The sequence below is a fragment of the Phascolarctos cinereus genome, unplaced genomic scaffold (genome assembly GCF_003287225.1).
Source record: "Phascolarctos cinereus isolate Bilbo 61053 unplaced genomic scaffold, phaCin_HiC Scaffold_4;HRSCAF=312, whole genome shotgun sequence".
NCBI classification, from domain to species: Eukaryota; Metazoa; Chordata; class Mammalia; order Diprotodontia; family Phascolarctidae; genus Phascolarctos; species Phascolarctos cinereus.
The window spans coordinates 396,328,483-396,340,965 of NW_027555847.1; the positions used below are offsets into that span (position 1 = coordinate 396,328,483).

General features: G+C 36.8%; 1 protein-coding gene across 1 annotated transcript in view; it reads right to left on the reverse strand.

The window, feature by feature from the left end:
• Nucleotides 1–12,483, reverse strand: part of LPCAT1 (lysophosphatidylcholine acyltransferase 1) — a 161,838-nt gene that overhangs the window by 66,241 nt on the left and 83,114 nt on the right. The window lies entirely within an intron of this gene.

A 12,483-nucleotide genomic window follows, 5' to 3' on the forward strand; every position in this document is an offset into this window, starting at 1 on the left:
CTTTCAACAGTCAATATAAATCTTTTCCTTCATACTTTCCCTTTCTCTTCACAGAAAAATACTTGTTTTGCCCATTTCATCACTAAACTATTCCATATAAAAGGGGTTTGAAAGGTACAGCATACTTTATGCAGATATATACATACATAAGTGACATATTATTTATTATATATTAATACTTCTAACTTGTAATGGGAAGAGAGAAACTTGGAAGGACCTGAACAATGAATAAAAAAATAGATTAAAGACTGAGAGAGGAAGAGGAAGGGTAGGAAAAAGTAGGCAGTGGATAAAATAAGGGATGAGTAAAAAAGGGAATAGATGAAGTATAAGTTAAGGCCAGAGGAAGGAAGATGTCAATTTATCATCATTATCAATTATCGAATGTCTACACCATTAAATCCAATAAGAACATATTAAACATGCTATGTTCTAGAAACTAAGAATAGGAAGACAAAAAAAAGGGGCCCTGTCCTCAAGAAGCTTACATTGTACTGGGGATACAATCTGTAAACGTGTAAATATATGCATGATTATTTGAGAAGGGAATCTAATAAATAGGGGGATTAGAAAAGGCTTCATGGAGGTGGAGCCAAGATGGTGGAGTGAAAGCAGTGACTTGCTTGAGCTCTCCCCTAAACCCCTCCAAATACTCATAAAAAATGGCTCTAAACAAATTCTGAAGCAGAACCCACAAAAAGGCAGAGTGAAACAAATTTCCAGCCCAAGACAACCTGGATGGTTGATCAGAAAGGTATATTGTGCTGGGCTGGGAGTGCAGCAGTGCAGCAGGAGCGCGCAGGCCGGAGGGAACCTGGAGCAGGCCTCAGAGGACTGAATCTCAGCCAGCTGTGGAGGTTTTCAGACTCCTCAATCCACAAATGCCAAAGACAACTTAGAAGGTCAGTGGCAAAAGTCAGCTCCATTCCCCAACAGCGCGACCCTGGAGGGGGTGGGAGGGGGCCCAGCTGCTTCCCGAGCTTCCAGCCCATAGACTGAGGGGGAATCCAGTGGCTGATCAGAGAGGGATTGCAGGGATCTCTTTGCCAGTGCTGAGGCAGAAATCTCTTGCTTTACCCCTGTTTGGATCTGGGTCACAGTTCTGGGGTGAGGAGGAGTGCTGGCGTGGTGGAGCTTGTAATGGCTGTGGAGAGAAAACCCTTCTCACAGTCACAGGACAGAAAGGAGTACTTGGTGGTCACAGGCTAGGAAAGGAGTAAACACCTCACCCCTTATCATACCACTTTGCAAGAACTGAAAATTTACAGGTCCCTACAAGTATCTCTTGAAACAGCTGTACAAACCCCCGAGGCTTGGGACCGTACATTCTCCACATTGGAAGCAGACTCATACCTTAACAAAGAGTTTAAAACTCAAGCAATTGGCCAGGATCATGAGCAAGCAGTGCAAAAAGAGTCAGACTATATTATCTTACTTTGGTGAAAAAGAAGATCAAAACATACAACCAGAAGAAGACAACAAAGTCAAAGCTCCTACATCCAAAGCCTCCAAGAAAAATATGAAATCAGTCACAGGCCTTGGAAGAGCTCAAAAGGGATTTTGAGAAGTAAGGGAAGCAGAGAAAAACTGGGAAGAAAAATGAGAGTGATGCAAGAAAATCATGAAAAACAAGTCAACAGCTTCCTAAAGGAGACCCAAAAAACTGAAGAAAATAACACCTTAAAAATAGCCTAACCCAAATGGCAAAAGAGGTCCAAAAAGCCAATGAGGAGAAAAATGCCCTAAAAAGAAAAATTGGCCAAATGGAAAAGGAAGTCCAAAAGCTTACTGAAGAAAATACTTCCTTAAAAATTAGAATAGAGCAATTGGAAGCTAGTGACTTTATGAGAAATCAAGACACTGTAAAACAAATCCAAAAGAATGAAAAATTAGAAAACAATGTGAAATATCTCACTGGAAAAACAACTGACCTGGAAAATAGATCCAGGAGAGAGAATTTAAAAATTATTGGACTATCTGAAAGCCATGATCAAAAAAAGAGCCTAGACATCATCTTTCAAGAAATTATCAAGGAAAACTGCCCTGATATAGTAGAACCAGAGGGCAAAATAGAAATTGAAAGAATCCACAGATCTCCTCCTGAAAGAGATCCCCAAAGGAAAACTCCTAGGAATATTATAGCCAAATTCCAGAGTTCCCAGGTCAAGGAGAAAATATTACAAGCTGCCAGAAAGAAACAATTCAAGTACTGTGGAAACACAATCAGGATAACACAAGATTTAGCAGCTTCTACATTAAAGGACAGCAGGGCATGGAATATAATATTCCAGAGGGCAAAGGAGATAGGATTACAACCAAGAATCACCTACCCAGCAAAACTGAGTATAATCCTTCAGGGGAAAAAATGGTCATTCAGTGAAATAGAGGACTTTCAAGCATTCTTGATGAAAAGACCAGAGCTGAATAGAAAATTTGACTTTCAAATACAGGACTCAATGGAACATGAAGAGGTAAACAGGAAGGAGAAATCATAAGAGACTTATTAAGGTTGAACTGTTTACATTCCTGCATGGAAAGATGATATTTATAACTCATGAGACCTTTGTCAGTATTAGGGTAGTTGGAGGAAAAAAATTGTATGTATGTATAGATAGATAGATAGATAGATAGATAGATAGATAGATAGATAGATAGAGGGCACAGGGTGAGTTGAAGATTAAGGGGTCATATCTGGAGAATAAAATTAAGGGATGAGAGAAGATTATACTAGGAGAAGAAGAAAGGGAGAGGTAGAATGGGGTAAATTATCTCACAAAAAAAGAAAAGAAAAGGCTCTTACAGTGGAGGAGAAACGGGGGAAGGTGAGAGGGAATGAGTGAATCTTATTCTCATAGGATTTGGCTTAAGGAGGGAATAACATACACATTCAATTGGGTATGGAAATCTGTCTCACCCTATAGGAAAACAGGGGAAAGAAGGGGACAAGAGAGAAGGGGGATGATAGAGAGGAGGGCAGATTGGGAAAGAGGGTAATCAGAAGGAAATACTTCTGGGGAAGGACAGGGTCAAAAGAAAGAATAGAATAAATGGTAGGGCAGGACAGGATTAAGGGAAATAGAGTTAGTTTTTCACAACATGTCTACTATGGACGTGTTTTGCATAACTGCACATGTACAACCTATATTGAGTTGCTTGCCTTTTCAATGAGGGTGGGTGGGGAGGGAAGAAGAGATAAAATTTGAAACCTAAAGTGTTAAAAACATATGTTTAAAAAAAAGTTTTCACATGCTACTGGGAAATAAGAAATACAGGAAATGGGGTACAGAAGTCTATCCTGCCCTACAGGAAAATAGGAGGGGAAGGGGATAAGAGAAGGGGGTAGGAGAGATAGAAGAGAGGACAGACTAGGGGAAGGGATATTCAGAATGCATGCCATCTTGGGGGGGGAGGGGGGAGATGGGGTGAAAAAGTTGGAACTCAAAAATTTGTGGAAGTGAATGTTGAAAACTAAAAATAAACAAATTTATATTAAAAAAATAAAAAAAAGTCTGAAAGAATGGGAAAAAAAAAGAAAAGGCTTCATGTAGGAAATGAAACATGAGCTGGAGTTTGAAGGAGGCTAGGGAGTCTAAGAGGCAGAGATGAGGAGGTATATTTCAGAGATCGGAGGCAATTTATTCAAAGGCACAGGCACAAAAGAAATAGTATTGAATTAGAATAACAGCAAATATTTGTGTTTAAATGGAACATATAATTCATGAAGAAGAACAAAGTGAAATGAGCCTATAAAAGTATGTTGGTACTAGGTTGTGAAGGGCTTTTTATTTTTTTGGTAAGTAGTATTTTATTTTTTCCAATTACATATAAAGATTTTAATATTCATTTTTGTATAAAATTTTGAGTTCCAAATTTTTCTCCCTTCCTTTTGCACTAACCCCCTCCCCAAGACGGCTAGCTATCTGATATAGGTTATAATGTGCAATCATATAAACATAGTTCCACATTAGTCATGTTATTAAAGAAGAAGTGGAACAAAAGGGAAAAACCATGAAAAATAAAAACCAAAGAAAGATGAAAATGGTATGCTTCGATCTGCATTCAGGCTTTATAGTTCTTTCTCTGGATATGGATAGAATTTTCCATCATGTCTTTTGGAATTGTCTTAGATCATTGTACTGCTGAGAAGAGCTAAGTCTATCATAGGTGATTATCACACAATCTTGCTGTTACTGTGCACAGTGTTTTCCTGGTTCTGCTCACTTCATTCGGTATCAGTTCATGTCAGTCTTTCCAGGTTTTTCTGAATTCACTCTGCCTGCTTATCATTTCTTATAGCACAATGATATTCCATTACATTCATATACCACATCTTGTTCAACCATTCCCCAATCAATGCGCATCCCTTCAATTCCCAATTCTTTGTTACCACAAAGAGAGCTCTTATAAATATTTTTGTACATGTGGGTCCTTTTCCCCTTGTTATGATCTCTTCGGGATCAGACCTAGAAGTGGTATTGCTGGGTCATCGGCTATGCACAGTTTGATTGCCCTCTGGGCATAATTCCAACTTGCTCTCCAGAGAGGTTGGAACAGTAATAAAGGGTTTTAATAGCAACTGTACTTCATCCTAGAGGTTAACAAGGAGCCACTAAAGGCTTTTGAGTAGGCAGTGACGTGGTCAGTTTATTTTTTGAGAAGACTTTTCGTGGCTGTGCAGAGTATGGATTGAACAAGAGAGAGACTGAAAGCCAAAATAATATCCAAGGCCAGAGGAAGGAATTGTACTGCTAAAACAGTACCATTGAGAAGTAATGAAACCCTAAATTAGAGTGATGCTGGTTGTGAGAGTAGAAAAAAGGAAATGCATGTTAGAGGTATTGTAAGGGTAGAATCAATAAGAGTTGGCAAATGACTAGCTAAGGGGTAGCCATGAGAGGCAGGGGAAAATGTTGAGGATGATAATACGGCTCCAAATCTGGGCAACTGGAAGAGTTTCAATAGCAAAAGAGAATTTTGGATCAGGGCTAGCTTTATGGGGAGAAGTGACTTTTCTTTTGCAAATGCCTATTTTGAGGCGTGTACAGGTCATTTTGTAATAGATTTCCAACAGGAAATTCCTGATGTGTGACTGGAGCTCTGTGGTTTTAGGCTTTTAACATGGCTTATTATAACAGCCTCCTAATTTTTCTCCTTTCCTAACATCTCTTCTCTACTTCAATTAATCCTCTACTTAGCTGCCAAAGTAATTTTTCTAAAGCACAGGTCTAATTATGTTACTCCCCTACTCAATAAAAAGTAGCTTTCTATTAAGGATAAAATATCTTGTTGGTTTGTTTAAAGCCATTCACAACCCAGTCCCAACTTGTCTTTTCAGTCTTATTATTCCTGCCCTTCCTGCATTCTAGTCTCGCCAAATTGGACTTCTCACACACTTTCAATCTCTGTGCCTTTGCATAGAAAGTCTCCTACACCTTGGAATGTTCTCTCTCCTCACTGATACCTCTTAGAATTCTTTCTTCTCCTTCATGACTCTGCTCAAGCAGCATCTGGTACACGAAGGCTCTCCTGCTTCCCCTAGTGCCTTGTGATCTTCTTCCTCAAATTACTTTATATTAATTTATATATACATACACACACACACACACATATATTCTGTATACAGTTTTTGATTTATATAAATTTGCATTATTCAAATTCAACTTTATGTAAAGAATTCTGAAAGGTACGGAAAGATTTAACAGAAACATGTATGAAGAGAGTTTGGAAAAAAGTGTGCCCACAGTTTGTTCTTGACTTTCATGTATTTGAAAAAGATGAAATGTCTGAAGGAGTAACAAGATTGCAAAATTATCAGAATTGATAACAATAATTTATTAATAATTAGTAAATTAAAATAATTGGAGCTAGAAGTGGATGAGAATGATGAGGGAGGGGGTTGACTGAGTCACCTGGAGAAGAACTGTCAAATGAGGATCTGACTGAGCTGCTAGCCTAGCCACAAAGATTGCAGAAGAAGAAAGGGAAGCTTCAGAACCCAAGGTTCACAAATACACAGCTGGCAGAAGCATTTCATCACTTCAGTGAATTTTTTTCTTGTATGAAAAAGTAGATTCAAATACTTCAAGATTTTTAAAAGTTCAAAGACTAGTGGAGGATAATATTGTTTTCAATCATCAGATATGAGGAAAAAAAGAGCCACTGTCAAAATATTTCTTGATAGTGTCATTAAAAAAAATAAGTTGTTCAGCTAATTACCAATGAGAGAGACCAGATGCATTGGGTGGGAAAGGGGGGCAACATAGTGCATACCTATATTAACTTTGCTGTACAGTACTGTTCATACTTTATCATTCACTTCAGCTTTCATTTCATAATTCTGTTTATTATCATAGTACATTTAGTATGCCTGCATTTTAGTACATTTTATAACTTACGTAAAAGTATTATTTTGTATATATCTTTGTTATATAGACTAAAAGTTGGTGTGTAGGGATAAATTTGTATTACATAAAAATCATGTTAGGCAGAGGTCTGTGGAATGGTCCAATTATATAAAGAGAGATGATATATAAAAATATAAATAAACAAACATATACATATAATATGCATGTATATTACATATAATATGAGTAGAAATATAATATGGAAAACATATTTCCATATTAGCCAAGTTCTGAAAAAAACAAAACCAAGAAAAATAAAGAAAAAAAATATGACTCAATCTACATTCTGAATTCATCAGTCTTCTATCTGGAGGCAAATAGCATTTCATACCTTGAGTCCTTTGGAGTTGTGATGGATCATTTTACTGATCAAAGTTACTAGGTCTTTCACACTTGATCATCATTACAACATTGCTATTACTGTATTGATTGTTCTCCAGGTTCTTCTCCCTTTGTCTGCAACGCTTTGTATAATTCTTCCCAGATTTTTTTTAAAGCATCATGCTTATCATTTTTTATAGCACAATAGTATTCCATTACATTTATATACCACAACTTGTTCAGCCATTCCCCAACTGATGGGTATCCTCTCAATTTCCAATTCTTTGCCTCCAAAAAGAGCTGCTATAAATATTTCTGTACATGTGAGTCCTTTTCCTTTAACTCTTTTGGGTATAGACCTAGTAGTGGTATTGCCAGGTTAAAGAGTCTGCACAGTTTTATAGCCCTTTGGGCACAGTTCCAATTGTCTCCAGGGTGGTTGGACTAGTTCACGGATCTACCAACCTTGTGTTAGCATACCTATTTTCTCACATCGTGGCCAGCATTTGTAATTTTCCTTTTCTGTCATCTTAGCCAATCTGATGAGTATGAGTTGGTACCTCAGAGTTCAAACATGTCTTTTTGAATTGTCAAAACTTGTAAGTAGATGTCACTGCCGTATTAAATTCCACTACTATGAATTTCATAGCAGTATTGTAAGGTCCTTTTCATACTCTGAACTCACAAATTCTTGTAGATGTTTGTAGGGTGGTAGCAAATAAAGACATCCTTATTTATACATTATGATCTCTTCTTGTCCAAGCAAAGCAACTGTCCCCTGAACATCACCAGCTATTTCCTTCTTCAAGGCATTATATACATGGCACCTTCTGGAAAGCCTTCCTTGATATACCTCCATTAAAAGCCATTCTTTTTCTCCTCTGAAACAGTGCTCAAATAATTCACTATCTTTATGAAGCCTAGTCAAAGTAACCCCATCTGGTCCAGAAACTCATTTATGCAACTCTTACTGCCACTAGACTTTGGCTTCATTATGCAAAATCAAATAAATAAATAAATAAATAAATGTCATTTGTCTTACATATGGATTAGTATTTAAGATCACCCACATGCAATATGAGACTCATCAGCCTTGATTCAGGTAGCATGGCAAGGAATGACAACAAAATTTCTTCTTTGCTCACTTTACAATCCATCCCTCTGAATGAGAATGGTGGCCTCTGCTCAGGGTTGAAATTCTTGGAGACACTCTCCTCTTGCTCTCTTCACTAATGGAATGGCATAATGGTTTACCTGCTTTTTGATGCTTTTCTCCATCAGAAGAACTAATTAAGTAATGCCACTATGCCTCAATATGTTTCTGTTATTTGTCTTTTATTTCCATATATTGCTTTGACCTTCTCTCTCCAACTAAACAATAAGCTCCTAAAAACAGCTTTTACTTTCTTAATTCCATTAGCTTTTGAGACTTACATAAAAATACTACATATTAAAATAGGGCATCATAAAAAAAGACATGCATAACGAAGAAGTTTCTGTTAAACGAAACTTGATCGCTATTTACATGTACACTTAGTGGTATAACTGGGAACAAGTTTTCCCTTTCCCTTTATTCTGATTTCAATGGTTGTTCATTTCAGCTCTCTTGCCCTCTCACCCAGAGCCTAGAAGATCAACATTTAAGTGGAAGCAGTAGTAATATCCTATGGGGAAGAGATTTCACAGAGGTACTGTCTAAAACAATTTCAAATTCTACTACAAAATCTGAGGCACAGTAACTTTGTAAGTGCATGACTAGCAAAATTCTGCCTACAAGGCATGCCACAGCCACAGCAGCTGCCTCCTGTTAGACTGGCTCTCCCATTTTAATTATCTACTTTCATTGCCTTAGGTGCAAACAATATATCCAAACTCTCATTCTTATACTAATCAGTTCTTCTTTAACCCCAGGCCCATGCTTCCTTGCTTCATTTATCTCATAACCTATCCCATTGTTCTGGGCAGCATGATACAATGGAAAGAGTAAGAAGACCTGGGTTTAAATTCTACCCCTGATCTATACTACCTGTACATGTCACTCAACCTCCCTGGGCTTTTTTTTTTTCCAAATAATCTGTAAAATGAGGGAGTTAAACAACATGACTCCTAAGGACCCCTTCTGGCATCTAGCTCTGGATTCTCTCCTCTTGGCCCTCTTTTTATACTCTCTCCTTTGGAGATTTCATTCACTCTGATGTCTCTAGTTATCACCTCTATTTAAATGACCCCTAAATCTCTATCTCCAGGCCCACCTTCTTTTCTGAGCTCCAGATCCCACATCTCCAGCTGCTTTCAGTAGATCTCCACCTAGATGAATCACTGCCACCTCAAACTCAACACATCCCCAAATCGAGCTTACCTATCCCAAACTTGTTTCAGTCTGTGGCACCACCACTCAATTTCTCATTTTTTAGCTTTGGAATTATCTTTGATTTTTGCTTTGTATCACTGCTCATATGGAATCAGTTACCAAGTCCTACTGATTCCACCTCCATAATATCTCTAGCAGCCACATCTTCCTGTTTGTTCTCATTGCTACCACGCCAGTGGTCTTAATTGTCACCCGCTGGACTACCACTACAATCTCTTAACAGATTCTCTTACTTCTACTTTTCCCCTCTCTAATCCATCTTTCATGATACCACTGTCAGAATAACGTTCTTAAAGTTATAAATGGTCATGTTACTGCTCTGGTAAAAATTTCAAGTGGTTCAGACTGCCTCCCAAATGAAGTTCAGATATCTTCACCTGACATTCAAAATTTCCTGCAGTCCAATACCATTAAAGCTTCATTTCATAAGACAGGCAGTGAAATGGCACAGTAGATAAGTGTTGGACGTGGGGCTGAAAAGAGCAGAGTTCATATTTAGCCTCAGACACTTAGCTAGGTGACCCTGGGGAAGTCACTTAACCTCTGTCTGCCCCTATTTCCTCATTTGTAATTTCCTCATTATGTGATAATAACAACATCTACTTCACAGGTTTGTTGTGGGGATAAAATCAGATAACATTTTAAAAGTGTTCTGCAAAACAAAGCACCATATAAATCCTAACTACTATTATTATTACATTACCACCCACCTTTCAGCTAAATTGGCCTACTGTCTAAACACATCACATGCCACCTTTTAACTATACTTATGTTCACTCTCTTTCCTGTGACTGGAATCTCCTCCTTCTCCTTCTTAAGTCATTTTATTTCTACCCATTTTTTAAAGCCACCTGAAATGTACTTCTCTCAAAAAAGAATTCCCTGATACCCTGCTCCCTCTAAATCTGTAACAACCATAATTCATTCAACAAGCATTTAGTAAGCTCCTACTATATGTGCTAGATGGTGGAAACATAGTCAAAAGTAAAGACAGCTCTTGCCTTCAAGGAGCTTACATTCTACTACTTACATTCCACTCTGGGCTATACTCTTTGACTTTCCAGACTTTCTCTGTCATGTCCTAGAAATCTCTTCCACCCTAAAGTTTCACTATACCTCTGGGTTTTTCATACTGGAAGTACCATTTGTCCCTGTAGTCTCTCCCTCTGATCAACTGGTTTCTCCTTCAATCACCATTTTGAAGAGGACACTTAGACCAGCCATATCTTACTCGCTGGGCTGCATTTCTGACTCTGGATTTTCCCTACCTTGCCCCTGCATTGGTACCTTATAAGAAAATATGAACACATTAAAGATAACAAATTAAAATAAATCACTCCAAACAAAGTCAATACTCTTAAATTTAGCTTTCAATATAACTAAGCTTCTTAATCCCCTGGCTTATCTTCTTATTGAATTAAAATAGAATACTACTTGATTTTTACTGGATGATGGTTAGAACCATTAATAAAAACTTCTCCACATAATATAAGCTATTTCTTTTTTATCTTTTAATCCTCAGCACCTAGAGAGTATTTCAATAAGTACAATTAAGAACTTAGCAAGTATTTGAATTAATATAGACTATGTATCTAGACCAACTGGTTTTTTTTCCAGGTTGCCTGAATTAAATTCCTTAATAGCTGACATACTTAGAACTTTAAGGTTCACAAAGCAATTTACATACATCGCCACATTTGGTCATCAGAGTAACCCTATAAAGTAACAACTACAGGCATTAGCACCTGTATTTTATAGATGAGAAAACTTGTGAGAGGTTGAATAACTTGCTCAGAGTCACACAGCTAGGAAGCATTTGAAGCAAGTTTCAAAACCAGGTCTTCCTGACTCCAAGTTTAGAATTCTATCCATCATACTCTATTGTCTCTGGAGTCATTTCAAGTAAAAAAAAAATACTGGATACCATCTATATGCCTAACGTGGAATATAAGCAGCAAAAACTTTTCCCCCTCTTGCTCATAATCTGCATTTTTTTCCTTCCCATAAGTCAGTTAAACTTCCTTTCAAAATTCTAACTTAATTTTTTTTAAGCAAAGAATATTCTATAAGGTATAAAAGTCAATTAGTCCTTTGTAATCAGCTTATGTCTGAAGCCAAAAATGAGCATTTTAGTTCCATGATTATAAGAGATAGCATTAAATTATGTGTTATATGATGTCTCTTCAATGAGACACCATCTTCTTATAATAAATGGATTTGTACCTACTATACCAAGTTGCTAGGTTGTTTTTATATATTGTGTTTCCAAAATTGCTAAATGGTTACTAGCAAAATGTCTTAATTATAATAAATTATAGGTTGAACTAGCAATTTTTAGCTGTTAATATTGCAGATGTTACTTCTTCATATTACTTCATACATTGCTTTGTTGTGTATGAATAAAATCAAAGCACAGCATATAGGCTATTAAAAAATATTAGTCTATCAGTGGCATCTACAGATCCTCTTTTCCAGTAATTACAATACCTTTGAGTGTTTATTTAAATGCTTCTGGTAGTTTATTCCAGCCAGATCTAGCAACAAGTTTTAGTTAGGGTGGACAATTAAAATTGCTCTGTGGACTAAAATAGAGGGTTCAGAGTGATATATTTAAACTATTCATACTTGAGCAAAAGTAGATATAAACATGAGAATAAGTAAACTATAGAGACAAGGGTGGAAGAAATATTTCTAAATTGTTTAGTGAACATTTAAAACAGTAGACTTCAATGATGTCAGTGAGAGAGATACTTTTGTGGAACTGATTTGTTCATGCACTAAACTAATTCAGTTAGAAACAGTAGACAAACTGTTCTGACAGCCATAAGAAAATAAGACAAGTCTATATATGTAGCTATATTGGATTTAAAGTAGTAAGGAACTTTGGGATCATCTAACGCAACCCTGTTATTTTATAAATGAGAAAACTTAGGCCCATAGAATAAAATGACTTGCCTGTAATGTATGTGTGTACATGTGTGTTTGCACACATACATGTAATATATACAGTGTCATACTTGTTTATGTATACACACACACACACACACAAAACACACATACACACACATATGAGAATTTTAGAATCTATAGCAACACAGACCTTTAAAGCTATTGGGATATGATAATGTTCTAGAATCAACTGCACATAATTTAACTCAGAGTTTTATTTCTAAGGATCAGCATGAAAAATATTTAGAACATTAAAGGCTTGTGGTTTACTCATAACACTGGCTTTTAAAACGTCTCAATAATAATAGGTTCAATTTACACTATAGTGAGTTGTGTGGATATCCAGTAAAAACCCAGTGGAATTCTAATTCATACATAGACTACCATTTATACCATACTATGTCAAATAATGGGCACATAAGCATCTAACAGTAATGC